The sequence below is a fragment of the Cuculus canorus genome, chromosome 4 (genome assembly GCF_017976375.1).
Source record: "Cuculus canorus isolate bCucCan1 chromosome 4, bCucCan1.pri, whole genome shotgun sequence".
NCBI classification, from domain to species: domain Eukaryota; kingdom Metazoa; phylum Chordata; class Aves; order Cuculiformes; family Cuculidae; genus Cuculus; species Cuculus canorus.
In genome coordinates, this window is record NC_071404.1 from 28146899 (window position 1) to 28162474 (window position 15576).

The 15576-nt window shown below is 41.0% G+C and overlaps 1 protein-coding gene across 7 annotated transcripts in view; it reads left to right on the top strand.

The window, feature by feature from the left end:
* The first annotated feature begins 5852 nt into the window (after positions 1 to 5852).
* Positions 5853 to 15576, top strand: part of ATP10D (ATPase phospholipid transporting 10D (putative)) — a 44043-nt gene continuing 34319 nt past the window's right edge. For 2 of the 7 annotated variants that reach the window (XM_054064696.1, XM_054064701.1), the window contains exons 1-2: positions 6396 to 6534; positions 9140 to 9225. The gene's annotated coding sequence lies outside the window, so the exon portion shown is untranslated. Of the gene's footprint in view, positions 5872 to 5912; positions 5982 to 6395; positions 6535 to 9139; positions 9226 to 13783; positions 13882 to 15576 lie in introns of those variants that run through there. The other 5 variants (XM_054064698.1, XM_054064702.1, XM_054064695.1 and 2 more) reach the window with 5 other exon arrangements.

Below are 15576 nucleotides of genomic sequence, written 5' to 3' on the forward strand. Positions count from 1 at the left end.
TATGAAAAGAACAGCCCTGGATTTTCAGGAAAATACCTGAAAGAACTGAAAGTTCAAGTAGCATCTTCATATCCATCTGCTGCGCTATTTTTATTTGTTCAAGAAATGGATATAGAAGTTATGACATAAGTAACTGTTAAAATAATGAAAAATTTTGTTGAGCAAGTTGGAGCCACCTGTTCAGCAGAAATTATGAGTTAGAAAAAGTGAATAGAAAAAAATGCTTGAGAAAAATTATAACCTAGACAATTACTTTCTACAAGCAAAGAGAGACAAAAAAGCAACCCTTGCTAAATAGTTCATTTGATATCACTGACTCAGCTCATTTTATTAGACAATAGAGTGGTTTGATAAAAGGAACATACAGAATTAAGGTTATTTTGTGGACCAGAGAAAATCACCAAGTCAAATAAATTGCTTATATAGATGATAAAAAGGCAAGCACATAAGTGCTTATCGTAAGTGCATATCAGAAGTATTCTGGTGTACGCTATGACCATAGCAGTGTAAACAAGGTAATAACAAGTTTACAGCTGTAGATAAGGCTGAAGATTAGCCATGGGAAAATTGCCACACCACAATAAACAGAAAAAGAGAAGAGAGAGCAATTTATCCAAATGCATCAAAGCTGTCTCTGTGAAATTCGACTTAGCTCATACTACTTTGCAACCACATGCACTTTCTCATCAGCCCCAAACTAGCAGCATTAGATGGTGTTCCTTTCTTTAGAGTTATCACTTCGTGTCTCCTTATTCAATGGGCCTGTATTAGTTCAGCAGGATAGTGAGCTTGGATTGTTAGAAGCTGGAGCCTCACTATAGATTACCAATTCAGCTTCCCCATTGTAGAAAGTACTAATGTCAAGATAAGAGGTACATTCCTGCTGCATTAGGAGCTGCAGTAAGATGATGATAAAGATTATTTTCTGCTTGTCCTGGTAATTCAGAGCCCCTTTAAAGTGAAAGACTTTCAGATTCTTCATTAAATTCCAGTTGATAGTTACTGTCTGCAGAATGGGCAACAGAATGAAAATACATAGAGCAGTAAATCCCATAACTTTAGTGGCTTCTAGGATGGAAGTTCCTAACATATGTAATGGCCAAACCACAGTGAATGGTATATCAGTAAATGCCACATCAATAATAATAACTGCTAAAAACTGCCCTCCAGAACTGGGATATAACACAAGCTTCCTAATTCCTGGCATTCTGCAATTGGCTAAACATAATGGTATAAACCGCAGGCAAAGCATGAAGATTGCATAAGTGAATACTACATCCAGTTACTCCCTCAAAACTTGCCTACACAAGCTACATCATAGCAATTTATCCAACCTTAACTAAAGCCTGAATGGATTTGTTAGGCTGCATTACACCTTTGGCTGGACACTTTTATTCAGAACTTACTTAGCCTTCATTTGGTTTGCTATAATTCATTCTTATCTGGTTTACTTTAGCAAAACAAAGGTGGATGGTTAACCAAAGAACAAAAAGAATTATTTGAATGATTTAAACAGTAGTCACTGTTAGTATAACAGCAGTGGGCTATGTATATGGATTATATATAGATGGGATTGAGTTTAGAAGCTAGAAGGTAATTCTTAACCCTTACAGCAACCATACTGTGGAACAGTTCTCTAATACAATAATATAAGCAAAACACCTTAATACTTTTAAGATAAAGCTCAGTCAGTTTATGAACCAGATCACATGGCATGCTTGCAATAACAAAGGAATGGATTCAATGACCCAGAAGGTGCCTTTCAGGAAAGTTCCCATGACAATATTTACATATGTACTCTACCTCTCTCAAGATCTGCAAAATATGCATAATATACACAGAATATATCTTACACTGTAAAAAACATAAACCCAAATGTTAGAGCTTTCAAACTGAGCATATAGTGTCAGAATCACCAGCAAACACCTTCACGATGTGGTGTTTATTCTCCCTTATTTCAATTTTTTATTTCTATTGCAGAAATAATATTTTCTTGTCTCACAGGGAGCTGTGAAAGAAAATTCATGAGTATTTATAAAACGCTTACAGCAGTGAGGAACACAATCTCCTTACGAGGAAATCAATAAACCTGTACAGATTTAGACGGTGTACAGTAAATAAAGGTTATAGCCACACACAGACTAGAACAGATAAAACAGCTGTCTCATTCAGTGTACATACATCATCCTTTAAGCTGAGTCAGACTGGGATCTGTCAGGAAATATGTCTGAGGATCTTGTAGTAAGAAACTACCTTAGTGCATATGCACAACAGACAGCTTTCATTCGCACCAGCAAAATACTGGGTTATCACATATAACATTGGTTAGGACTCTAAATACATAATTTAGCCAATGATCTTGTAAACAGTGGTTCAATGTAATTTAAAATTTAAGTTTTTTCATTAAAACTCTGCTACTGTTAAATTATTTGAGTTTGCTGCCGAGCTGAGGAGGAAAAAGTTGATCAAATTACTGGATGATAATCAAGTCCTTTTCTGACCATAAATTATGATTAATATGCAACCACATCTTCAAAGATATTTAAAGCAGAGCGTATATCATAGTATGTCACTATTTATAGTGTAAATACACACCAGATCTCTCAGGTGCATCCCCTGACCTGATATAAATGCACCTTGTACTTGCTAAGCTGGTCCAGGAGCATCTATGCTGCAGTGATGATAACCATCTATGTCTACAAACCCAAATCCCCACTGGCACTGCTGTTTATGTGGATTTAGCACTGGAATATCTGGAGAATCATTCTCAGGTTCTTAGCATGTCATTAATTTGAGGTGCTCTGGGAAATGTTTGATGGCATGCTATGACAAATCTCCCTCTTCCTTTCAGGTGTTCGTGGGAAAGTTTCCAGTCTGCCGGCATGTTTAGATGACAGATCCCATGATGTCAGTTCTTCTCTTTCATGTGCCCCAACCAGTGCTAATATAAGCACAGTTGGATGAGCTGCTCCTGATAGTACTTGCAGAGTTATTGCAACCATGAACAGGTAAAAGGTTTGAGGAACACAGAAGACTAAAGACTGCAACTGTGCTGGACTGATCAATGGCTCTCACATGCCCATAGTTTTTGCTTTTCGTGTGATGGTTCAAGAGTTAATATGAAAGATACTTGTGGATCTCAGAGGAAGAAAAGGGATGTATCATTGCGGATGACATTCAGTGCTATTACCTTCACAAAGAAAATCTGTCAGTGAGATTTCTCAGTCAAGCATTACCTCTGGTGATTGATTTCTTTATAGTTATTCTTCCTTAAGATACTTGGGAGAAGACAGTTAATTACACTTCAAACATGCTGGATGGTTATTTTGCATGCTTGGGATCAAGACCATTTGTACTACCAGACAGTAGTACAAGAGGATAAAAGTGAAAACATGTATGTTTAACAGCAAAGTAAGGTACCAGTAAAGCCTCCCACCCGCCCACTCAGACATATGTCTCTGAACAACTCATATACCCTGCTTCAACATACCTAAATAAACTACACATGATGCTGCACTAAGGCAGCCGTGCTCCTTCTGACAGCCGAGCGATCTCCTTTACGATTTGGTCAGGTATTTTTGCAGCACACTGATGTGCAGGCCTAATTGAGGCAATTGTTATTCGTGGGCAAACAAGCGAAACAAAATGATGCCTTTTGTAGCTGTAAGCTTACAGAATGGACTGACATGCACAAAAAATCTGAAAGGGAAAAGTGGGAGTCTGCACATGAATTATTTACAGCTCCAATGTGACTACAGAAGAGGTGGCTATTTTGATGTTCTCTTCTTTCTCAAACAGCTATGTTAACCTGACAGTTCCAATAAATCAATATGTTAACCTATTAAACAACACTAAAGTTACTATTAAAGGCCTGTTACCACATTCTGTCTTGCAGTAGCTCAGTTTGCCCTCCACAGAGTTGCATCCTCTTTCCTGCAGCACCTGAGCCAGCTAAGATGATGGATCCTGCAAGGAAGCAGAACCCCATATCTTTTCCTGCCCCAAAGAATAAACTTGCATAATTTCAAGGCAGCAGTTATGGACTTCCTTCATGTAGATGTATTTTTATTCCATCTGACACATCAATATGTTTTGAAATTCCTGCTAACCATACAGGTTCTTCAAAGAGCAGACCATCAGCTGCTGTTCACTGAAACATAACCAAAGTATTTTCAAGCATATGGTCAGGGGTGAGGCATGCTAAAATGCAGCACAACAGATGAAAACAACACCATGCACAAGGGAAGGGGACCACAACTAACTACCACTGCTCAGCACAGCCCTTTTGGCTCGCCATTAGGAATTCATTGTTGATACTAGACAAGTACAGGTAACTCCAGTCCATTTCAATAGGGATCAAGGGGTATGCAAATAACTTTGGTTTTGGGGTTTTTTTCCTTCCTTTCTCAGCAGAAGATGGTCTTGGAGTAGGAATCTTCGCACTTGTGTAAAATGCCTCGAAGGCATTAAGAGTAAAATGGACAGTGTGGGGCTTCAAAAGGGCTATTGATGAAACAACTCACTGAGATTCCTGATGGCAGTGATTTAAGATAGTTGGGGCAGTTTCTCAATAGCCAGATGCTTACTTCCTAGAAAACAAGGGAGAGGTTTTGCTAATTGATTGACCCAGTCACTAGAAAACTTGATGTTTAGACAGGCCGAGCTGCCTTCAGTGCCAGACAGTCTTAGCAAAAGATCAAGAACATCAATTTCCTTGACAAGGTGTCAAGGACGTCAGGTTCTGTCACAGCCACCCTCCGGTCATGCCTCCACCTCCTGCAGCCACAAGGGAAAAAAAGCATTTAAAGGATAACTCTCCTTTGGATGGGAAAGCACTGCAGTAGACAGATCTTATATGCAGTTGATGGGCTGTCATCCAGAGGGACCTGGACAGACTGGAGAAGTGGGCCTGTGAGAACGTCATGAGGTTCAACAAGGCGAAGTACAAGGTCCTACACTTGGGTCAGGGCAATCCTTGATTTCAATACAGGATGGGAGATGATGTGATTGAGAGTTGCCCTGGATTTGGGGGTGCTGGTTGACAAGAAGCTTGACCTGAGCCAGCAATGTGCACTTGCAGCCCAGAAGGCCAACCGTATCCTGGGCTGCATCAAAAGAAGCGTGGCCAGCAGGTCGAGGGAAGTGATCCTGCCCCTCTATTCCTCTCTTGTGAGACCTCATCTGGAGGATTGTGTCCAGTTCTGGAATCCTCAACATAAGGATATGGAACTGTTAGAACAGGTCCAGAGGAGGGCTACAAAGATGATCAGAGGGCTGGAGCACCTCTGCTATGAGGACAGGCTGAGAGAGTTGGGGTTGTTCAGCTTGGAGAAGAGAAGGCTCTGAAGAGACCTTATAGTGATCTTCCAGTACCTGAAGGTTCTACAAGGAAGCTGGGGAGGGTTGTTTACAAAGTCTTGTAGTGATAGGACTAGGGGCAATGGGTATAAACTGGAGAGGGACAGATTTAGACTAGATGTAAGGAGGAATTTCTTCATGATGAGAGTGGTGAGGCACTGGCACAGGTTGCCCAGGGAAGCTGTGGCTGCCCCATCCCTGGAGGTGTTCAAGGCCAGGCTGGATGGGGCCTTGGGCAGCCTGGTCTAGTGGGAGGTGTCCCTGCCATGGGCAGGGGGTTGGAACTAGGTGATCTTTAAGGTCCTTTCCAACCCAAACTATTCTATAAGAGCACCTCTGTTCGTTTTTCACTTTGAAAACTCAGCTCCTGGGCATGACAGGAGAAAAACGGGTGGGCAACTGCTGAGGCCAGGGCGCCTCACCCGGGTCCCCAGGGGCAGCCCGAAGCCCGGCCCGGCGGCTCCCGCTTCGGGAGCGAAGGATCAGGGCGGGAACTCTAGGAGATTAGGAGGGGTAAGAGCAGAACGAAGCTGCGGGAAGCGGCGAAGGGCGGCGGGAGGCGGGGCGGCAGCGGGGGCGGCACCGGCCAGGCGGGCGCGGGTTGCGGGTAGTGCGGAGCGCCGGTAAGAGCGCGGGGGGGGGGCAGCGATGGGGGCGCTGGTGGGGGGCACGGGCAGCGATTGGGGGCTTGTGGGGGCACGGGCAGCGATTCGGGGCTTGTGGGGGCACGGGCAGCGACGGGGGTGTTGCTGGGACGGGGCGGACACCGGTCCCGGGCTCCCGGGTTGAGGGGTGACGGGAAGTGTGGAAGCAGCGGCCGCGAGAGGAACCCGCATGGGAATTGGCGAGGAATCTGTGCCGGGGTCGAAAAGGCGGTGAGGGAGCTGCCGGCCCTCGGTGTCGCCTTCGGGGCCGCCTCGGGGTGCGGTGGGGGCACCCCCAGCCCGAGGGCAGCGGGAGGCGATTGGTTCCCGGCCGGGAAAGGCGAGGCCCGAGCAGCCGAGCTGCCCCTTTGCACTCGGTGGTCTCGGAGGGGGAGGGAGGAACCCTCTTGGTGGCGTTTCGAAGGCCTGGCCCGGGCCGGTCGGGGCGGTGGGTTTTTGTGTCCCCCGGGACGCTCCTGCCTGCCCTAATCCCGTCGGCTGAACTGCTCTGGAAGCAGACCAGAAAGAAAAGGTAATTAAGACTTCGATTCCAGAAACAGAAGCCTTTGTTTGACTAGTTCCTGGCGGTGATCGAGGGAAAGAGTGTAAGCTTTTAAGTGCCTCACGGATTAATGGCGAGGAATGAGGATTATGTCCCTAAAAGTCAGGAAAAGCCATGAAGTTTCAGGAAAGTACAGAGGGATGTATAGTGCACACAGTTAGGCACAACAATAATTACTGGACTTAGTAGTGAAAAAGCGTTCACAGGAATGTGAAAGAAAAATCAAAATTCCTGGAAGAAAATTATTGTTCTGTTAGAAGTTCAGCTATTGAAGAAAAATCGACTTTTAATACTAAAATTACTGTTATTTTAATTTTAAAATAATACTTCTAGGGTAGTAATGTCCAACCAATGACCATAGTATTGAGAAACCTCTTACTTAAAAACATATTTATCTTTGTATCATTACAAAGAGATAACAGAATTGTCCCTGTTATTATGCCTGTTTTCATAAGTGATATATTGTAGCAGGGAGGCACTAAATGGTTTCCCCAAGATCAGAGTGGAATATAATTCCCTTGAGCAGTGTTCGTATTCCAAAAGCTGGTCCAAAGCCATGATTTTAGACTGAGTCTTTACAGTTAGTCTGCGGGCACTTACTGTTGACGGGAGCAAAAACTAGGACTGTCAGACAAGGATCACGTTCTTTTGTTAATTGACACTACTGCGGATGATCTAGATTTCAAAGGCAATAGCCACAGCTGATACATATTTCTGATGAGAGCAGGACTGAGGGCCCTACATCATTAGTGAAATACACTCACATCTGGCATTCCTGTCCCACCTCTCTGTGTCAAGATGAGTACATAAACTGCTTTGGGAAATCAAAAAATGTTATTGTCTTTGAGATAGTAAATGGTCTTGCAGGTCAGTGAGTTGAACCAGGTTCAGCACCAGATCGATTATGAAGGAGTGGACAAAACCTGGAGCAGGATGTTGGAGAAGCAACTGCAAGTCCTTTTGGAGTTAGCTTTTTAAGCAGTTCCTCTACTCACAGCACTGCTTCTTTAGTGTCTAAAATGGTTTTGAGATTGCTAGCATCAGAAGTTGAGCACTCTTAACCCCCTGCATTTTTTTTCAAGGTTCTTGTGTCTTTTGGCTTAAGTCTTAATAATCAAACTTGTAGAAAGATTCTTATTTGTATTTGAACCCTGACTTGCCATAGGACGCTTCTGCCTTTCAGGGCTGAAATACCCTCTCAAGAGGCATGTTTTGTAGTGTTACAGAAACTCTCTAGCGGCTAAAGTGGGTTCACAGGTTATTCCTGTCAAAACATCCCCAAGCAGTAGAAAGGTTTTATTGCTCCATGACAGATATCTGACTGTATTCCTGAGGTTATGGAAGAAACAGTTTTGTCAAAAATTCACTGCGGTGTTGGAAAATTATATTTTCTGCTGTCTTGAATTCTGTTGGAACACTGTTGATGACTGCCTGTATCACACCTAATTTTGGTTTCTTTAATGACTTTTAAAACCTCTGACTTGTCTGTATGAAGCCCGAAGCAATCAATATATACTGGTACTCTCTTTAAAGCGGATATAAATACTGACGTAACTTTTGCTGTCACATTGATGAAGTGAAAATATATTTATATCTTCTAAGTGTAGGGATGATACACAATTCCTGTGTTGGACAGCTAATAGTGAAATCAGCATCACGAAATAGTAAGTGAAATCTGCAAGATCTAAATCTGATTTTAGACCTGAATGTAATAAACAGTACTGGAAGAAAAGTAAAAAGCTAATGAGTGTGGAGATGAGTAAGAAAGGCAAGGGCAGAAGTGGCAATACTAAAATACATGGAAGTGCCGGAAGGGATTTCATGAGGCTGAAATGAAAACTAGACAGCTGTGTAGTTTGAGCCTGACCCTTGGAACTGCCATTCTGAAGGGATCACCCACTGAAAATCTGAAAACGCCAAGAAGAAAACCCAGTGTGTAGCTTATGTTCTAAAACAGCATTGTCATTTTGAGGTGGACTGCATGTGAGTAAGGTGCTTTACTGGTAGAAAGTAGGAGCTGTGCTTACTATGCTCAGCATTTGTTGCTGAAGCTACAACACAAATACACTGGATCAACACAACATTTATAATTAAAGTGCTGTCGGCATTACCAGCCCCTTGAAATATGTAGGTATCTAATTTCTATTGTTTCAGCTTCTTAAAAATCAGCAGGCTGAATGTAAATTGTTCATATTTAAGATACACTTTTGCTAAGTACTATTGCGGTATGCTTGAGGTAGCTTTAATCTCTTTGGCTGAAATCCAGTGAAGCTGAGCTGCTACAGGCCTTGATTTGAACCATCTAAGTCTGTACAGTACTTGATGACCTTCATGGAAATCTGTACTTTTGTCGCTTAACTACTGTTAGTTATCTAGATATTAAGTAGCCTTGGTTATGCACACACACATAGCATCCCCATTTCTGGCTTTCGCCATTGGCAGAGAACTCTGTTTAAAACCAGATGGTCTTCAATGAAATAAAATCTAGTATATTAATATGAAGTGAGCTGTGGAAGATTTTTTTTATTTGGAGTTGTGCTCTTTTTTAAATCATATGTGTATCTTTCTTTCCCAGATCCATTGAAGAACCCTCGAGCCTGAAACTTGAAAGTCTGGTTGCCTTTGGTTGGAAGTTTCTGGAACTCTTGAAGAGCTGATAATGTAGGTATCTTAGAAAACCAGAAGAACAGGACTAGTCAGGGACCTAACCTAGGATTTGGGGAACTCAAATACTGTTTCTTGCTGTACCAGGTACTTTCAGTATAGATTTTCAATGAGTAACCTAGACCTTGTCTATTCAACAGAGTTTTGGCCCTTAAAAGAAATCAGTATAGTCAAAACCCAACAATGCTGCCAATATGGATCCATTGCCTTTAAAACTCTTTACTATAACTTCAGGAGCATACACTGACTACAAAAATATCACATCCTTTTGCATCATATGAATACCGGGATAAATTTTGTAACATGGCCTACGCTTTAGACTTATTGTGGAATTTATGTGAATTTTGCACATATCAAAGTATCTACCATGACTAAATGCTGCATGACCATGAAATAAAGATATACTTGCAAGAAATTATAGTTATAAAAGAGTAAAACTTCACCTGGAAGCTTTTGGGTGACAGTTTGGAGTATTAGTGTGTCACATGAGAACAAGGCATAAAGCAGAACATTTCTGAATGGAGAAGAGGATGTAAAGCAGTTGTATAAATCATAGCTCTCTAGCATTCTCCAGTTTTATTTTGAAACTGTAACAGAAATAGATTATTCACTTGAATTTTAAACTTAAAATTCGGTAGTATATGGCTCAGTTGTGGCTGTAGGTACAAGATCTTATTGGCATCTTCTTGGGTAAATAACTTTACCCAAGAAGGGGGGGATTTTCTGCTTTTATATACTGCTCCCACATGGTACCACATTAGTCAGTACTGCTGCAGGTATGGTTTAGTACTAAATTATCTTGAGACTGACCTTGTGCCAGGGCTTTGGCACTTCCTGGGTTTTGATGCATCCTGCTGATTTTATTTGTAGTTGTGAAGAGCTGCTGATGGCTGGCTTAATGTATCCACAACCAAGAAATTTCCTTTCTAAGATAAGGCATTTCAAGGATCACAGGTTTTGTTGTCCATGCTTAATGAGACTTTCTAGGTAGGAATGCATGACAATGTATTACTGCAGCATTTCGCTTGTCATAGTAACATCTGCCTTCCACTTTCAATCCGGGAGTTCTTAGCATCACATTTATGAATATAACTCAGAATATGTGGTTTTAAATAACAACATTAGCAGCTTTTTGGCTGTTTGCTTCATAAATACAAGGAGCCTGTAAGAATGATGGAAACAGGCTTTTCAGCAGGGCCTGTTGTGATAGGACAAGGGATCATGGTTTTAAACTAAAAGAGGGTAGGTTTAGGGTAGATATAAGGAAGACATTTTTTACAGTGAGGGTGACTTAACACTGTACAGAGAGGTGGCAGATGCTCCATTCCTGGAAACATTCAAGGTCAGATTGGATAGTTCTCTGAGCAGCTTGATCATAGAACCATAGCATGGTTTGGGCTGGAAGGGATCTCACAGATCATCTAGATCTTTAAGATCCCATGGGCAAGGACAGACATCTCCCACTAGTTCAGGCTGCTCAAAGCCTCATCCAGCCTGGCTCTGAACACCTCTGGGGATGGGGCATCCACAACTTCTCTGGGCAGCCTGTTTCAGTGCCTCACCACCCCCCCAGTAAAAAAAAAAATTCTTCCTAATATCTAATCTAAATCTACCTTCTTTCAGCTTAAAACCTTTACCCCTCGTCCTGTCACTGCAGTCTCTGATAAAGAGCCCCTCCCCATCTTTCCTGTAGGGAAAATCTAGTTGAAGATTTCCCTGCTCGATGCAGAGGGGTTGGACTTTAAGGTCCCTTCCAGCCCAAACCATTCTTTGATTCCGTGACACATGGGCAGCACAAGTCCAGATGTATTTAGGATATTAGGGTGTCTGCAGTTTTCATATTGGCTTGCAAAGACATTACAAATTTGTGAAATTGTGTTAGAGAGAAAATAGCAAGCCTTTGGAGAAAAGAAGTGTTTGTTCTTCAGAGTGTAAATTAATTTTTTAGGCTTCTCTGTTGTCTAATAGCTTCTGAGTTTTCAAATGTGATTAGGAGCTATTTCTAACATTTAGCTTCTTCAGTTCTGCCAGTGTGCTCCAGTCACAATGGAGCACACAAGTGCTGATGAGCCCGTGGAGTAACGCTTGCCAAGAGGTTTAAATGAGACTTTATGTGATCCAATCTTCCATAGATTCATGTAGCGTGGCTTCCATCTGAGCTTGCATTTTTTTTCTTCTTTGGTCACCCTGGAACTTCAGACTTGCAGAACATCCTGGAATAGTTCAGTACAGAGCTAAGAAGCGAGATGTTTCTGCAGAGATAGATTGTCTGAATTGTTTCTGATTTAGGTGCCGTAGAAGTTTTTCAGGTAAGATTATGCACTTTTATTGATCGAATTTCTGTAATTTCTGTTCTCTAAGTATCGATTGATACTTCCTACTGGAAACAGGCCCAGATGACACAGAAGGCCTGCTGAACACTGTGTCCAAAGGCTGTTGAACAGGAACAGAGTAGAAACACGCACCATACACTTGCACGTGCCGAAGGTCTGAAGAGCATTCTTGTGAAATATGTCATTTACCAAGTGTATTTAACAAAGAATTTTCTGAAAGAAGGATGAGGGCTATTTGGAGATCACAGCAAAAGAGAAGAATGTTGTCAGAAGGGAGGAAGTGGTCAAGAGAAGCCACGGTAAATGGTAGGGCACTTTGCATGACATGTGAACAAATGACCACAACATAATAGCAAGGTGCAGTTCGAGAGAAGTATAAACATTGGCTAAATTATCTACACATCTCTTTTGTGGGCAGTCTTGAGAAAGAATCTAATGTGGAAGAGTTCAGTGATTGGCGTGTGATTTGCCAAAGGCTACCAAATAATGTAACTGGAACTGAGGAATTTTTAGTCTCAGCTCTGTCTCCCTGCAAGGAAGCTAGAAGCTGAAACAAGAAGGCTTGCATGCAGATAAGAAGGTGGTACTTCACAGAATTTGACTCTGATAGAGTTTACAACAGACAATGAAAGGCAAGTGATGGGAAAAGAAAACAACTTTTGGACATGAAATACGCCTAAAAGAGAATGCTTACACTTTATAATGAAAGGCCCTGCTTCCAGGGTATGTAATATCTAAAAAAGGTTTTTTTCTTAGCATTACCACTAGTAGAGAGTTACAAAAGGCTTTTTTTCTTGTGATATGTGGTAGTCGGACATGGATAGTATATAGTGTTCATCTGTCCTTTGGTAGAAATGATATTGCTGTGCCTTGCTTTTACAAAGATTTGACAGCCAGCTATTGCATGTTAACTATATCTAGTCCTTCCAGCTTTCTGTGCCTCAGAGTGCTTTCGAAGAAGAATCAGAGTACATGAGGGAACTGAGTTAGAGAGAAGGCAAATAATATGTCCTGTGTCAGATAATTCCCTTTCACATTTCATCATGACCATGGGACATTAGTGACCTTGTTCAAAAAACATGTGTTTTTGTGTATAAGACATACCTGGATTATCTCTGTATCAGGTATTGCCATTTAGCAAGATCAATAAGTGTTCAGTTGAGCAAATAGCATGAAAACGAGAACAGTCTTTCCTGTGTGGTCCTGTCCTCAAATTTAGAATATGATAATTTAGACTTCCTGTTTTCGAATACCTGGATGTTACACGTGGGGTTTTTTTAAATGTAAACTTATTTCTTAAAAGCAAACCTTTAAGAGTACTGTTTCAGAGTATCTCATGTTGTGTGTCTTCTGTCAGCCTTTAAAGAAATATCTGCTGTTTTATAGTACTATTTTGAATTCGCATTAGCTGGAGAGCTCCAGAATTTACTATGAAAAATTACTTTACAAGAGAATCACGCAATATTTTAAGAGAAGGGATTTATTGGAAAAAAATGTTTTAAACTGCTTTTATTTGATCTTTGGCAGCTTCAGCCTTTACAATATCTAACACAAATTGACCGATCTCATTTTGGCCTCCTTCTACCTGATGAAAGAAAATTTTCTCATTACTTTATAATCCAAATTTAATGAGGAAGAAAGAGAAAAATATTCAAAAGAGGAAAAAAACCAAGGAAAATATTTCTGAAGTTTGAAACCTCATAAATCCTATTTTGAAATGGAAATTAATTTTTTTTTTTTAAAGAATCTTGTGCAAATTGTAGTTCATTCAAATCCCATGTGAATCAGAAGCCATTGTGACTCAATGTGAGATTCAGATACTTTTTTCCCAGGATGCTGGTTAATTGTCTGATTCACTCTTTGATTGCCGGGAGATTACTTATTGCCTGTCATACAGTGTTTGCAGTCTGCTGCAGTGGTTGTGTGTTGATTCATGTCCATTCAGTCCTCCTCAGATTTTTCTTAAAGTTTGTTATAATAAAATGCTGGTGGTGCTGGCAGAAATATGCTGTGCACACAGTGAAATCTGAGGTTTCCTGTTCCTTTTTAAGTTCTGTTTTCTGAAGGAGGATGAGGAAGGGTGGGGCAGAGGTTTTGGAGCTGTGTCAAGAGTCAGGGATGCACATGTGGTGAGGGGTGACTGCCCTTCAGCAACACTGTGCGTGCAGTTCAAACCTTTGGCTCTGGATCTAGTGGTGAGGAATTCTGTCTTACTTACTTCCATTCTGTCTTAATGCTGTCACATTAAAATGTGCAGTAGTCTCCATGCCCAGCCCTCCTTTTCTTGACGATGGTCACTGGATATCAAATGCTATAAAAGGTAATAACTTGCAAAAACTAAAAAAGTTAGAATTTAGGAGGTTTTTAAATTTGTCATGTTTTCTCTTTTGTTTTGCCCAATTCTTACTCTCTCTTCCCATCTTTATTTGCATGTTACTGATAATGTAATTCTTTCGCTTCTAAAAGTTATTTTAGCTATATGGGTTGTTTTACCTATCTAATTTTCATTGAGTGAATAGGATCTGCTATTTAAAGCCTTTGTGTTCTCACTAGCCCTGGGAGTTTGTTTTAAGGAAAGAGTTTCTTTACTTTAGCTGCTGATTCTGGTCACAGAAGTCACCAGCATTAGATGTTTGTTTGATAATCTTACAAAAACAAACACTGATTTCTCTACAAATCTAACCTGTTCTCAAGTAACTGGCTCATATGGTATCTTGAAAAATGTTGTGGTATTCACTTACTTTAGTTTTCTACAAGGATGTTGCACATTGTAACAATATGTAGAGATATCTCAGATTACTACATTTTGGCCAGGAATTATCATTTCAAGCAAAGGTTTGATTAATTGACATGCCCTGTATGATTCATGCTAAAGGTGGAAGCCTGAGAAAGACTGATAAATTTAACAGGATAATGAAGTCACGTTAAAACTCTCCCTGATAATCCAGCACATTATTAATCAAAGCAACCATTTCATTAAAAAGGCCCCTTATTCTGAAGACCTTGTTGTGAAATTACTAGTTTGTCTCAGAGGAAACAGATAAGGAGTGCCGTTTCTTCAAAATGACCAAGAATGGCTTAAGGATGCAGGCCAAAGTCTATGAGTTTTGGGGTTTTTTTAACTGCCAAGATTTGTGATTGCAAAAGCAGAAAGTACTGATTTTCAGACAGTCAGCTTTTTAAATCCTTTAGCTTTCAGTTCTTTGTTTCAATCTCTACTCGTGCAGTTGGGTCAGTCTTCCTTCATTTGGTTTTCAGGAGCTCTAGGTGTATTGAAGAGCTCTGCATAACCAGGTGTAGACTCCACTAGCAGCACATCTTGCAGTCTCTAAACATTTTTGAAGACCTAGCTACCTTCCAAGTTTTAGACTTGTTCTCAGACTCAGTGCAAATGAATTGAAGCATCTCTTTCACATGTGTATGGCTCAGTTTCATGTGTCAGACTGTATGTATAGTAGCCATATCTTAGAAGTAGTTTATTGTTGTAAATTAAATGCTTTAGATGTCAGAGTTTCCATCTGTGGAGGAGAGGCTGACCATGACTTTATGCAGAGGGCAGTACCTCTGGGGACTGTTACTCAGGGGGAACAATCGTATGAAGATACTGCATTCTGTGAAATTAAGAGGATGCCATATATTTCAGAAAATCTTTGCAACTTCCTTCTTGTTTCTCCTAGAAGTCTCAGACATATCTACTTTCCTGTGAAGCAGTTGATTGCCTTTGATATTTTGATTGTTACTGGGACCACGAGCTTTAGTGCTGGGAGAAAAGGGAAGTCTTTTTTTTCCTCAGACTGGTCCCTTACATTGCTTGGGGAAGCACTGCAGAAGAGCCTTGAGGGAACAGTAGTTCACATGGGAACTGCTAGGGAGTGCTGAGAGGAGGTGCTAGACAGAGGTTTGTTTTTCTCTGCTTGTTCATCTTCTCCATTCATGGAGATAATGGCTTCTGAAGAGAAAAATGAGTTTCATATATGTGGTAACAGTCTTCCAAGACAATAAGATTGTAACAGTG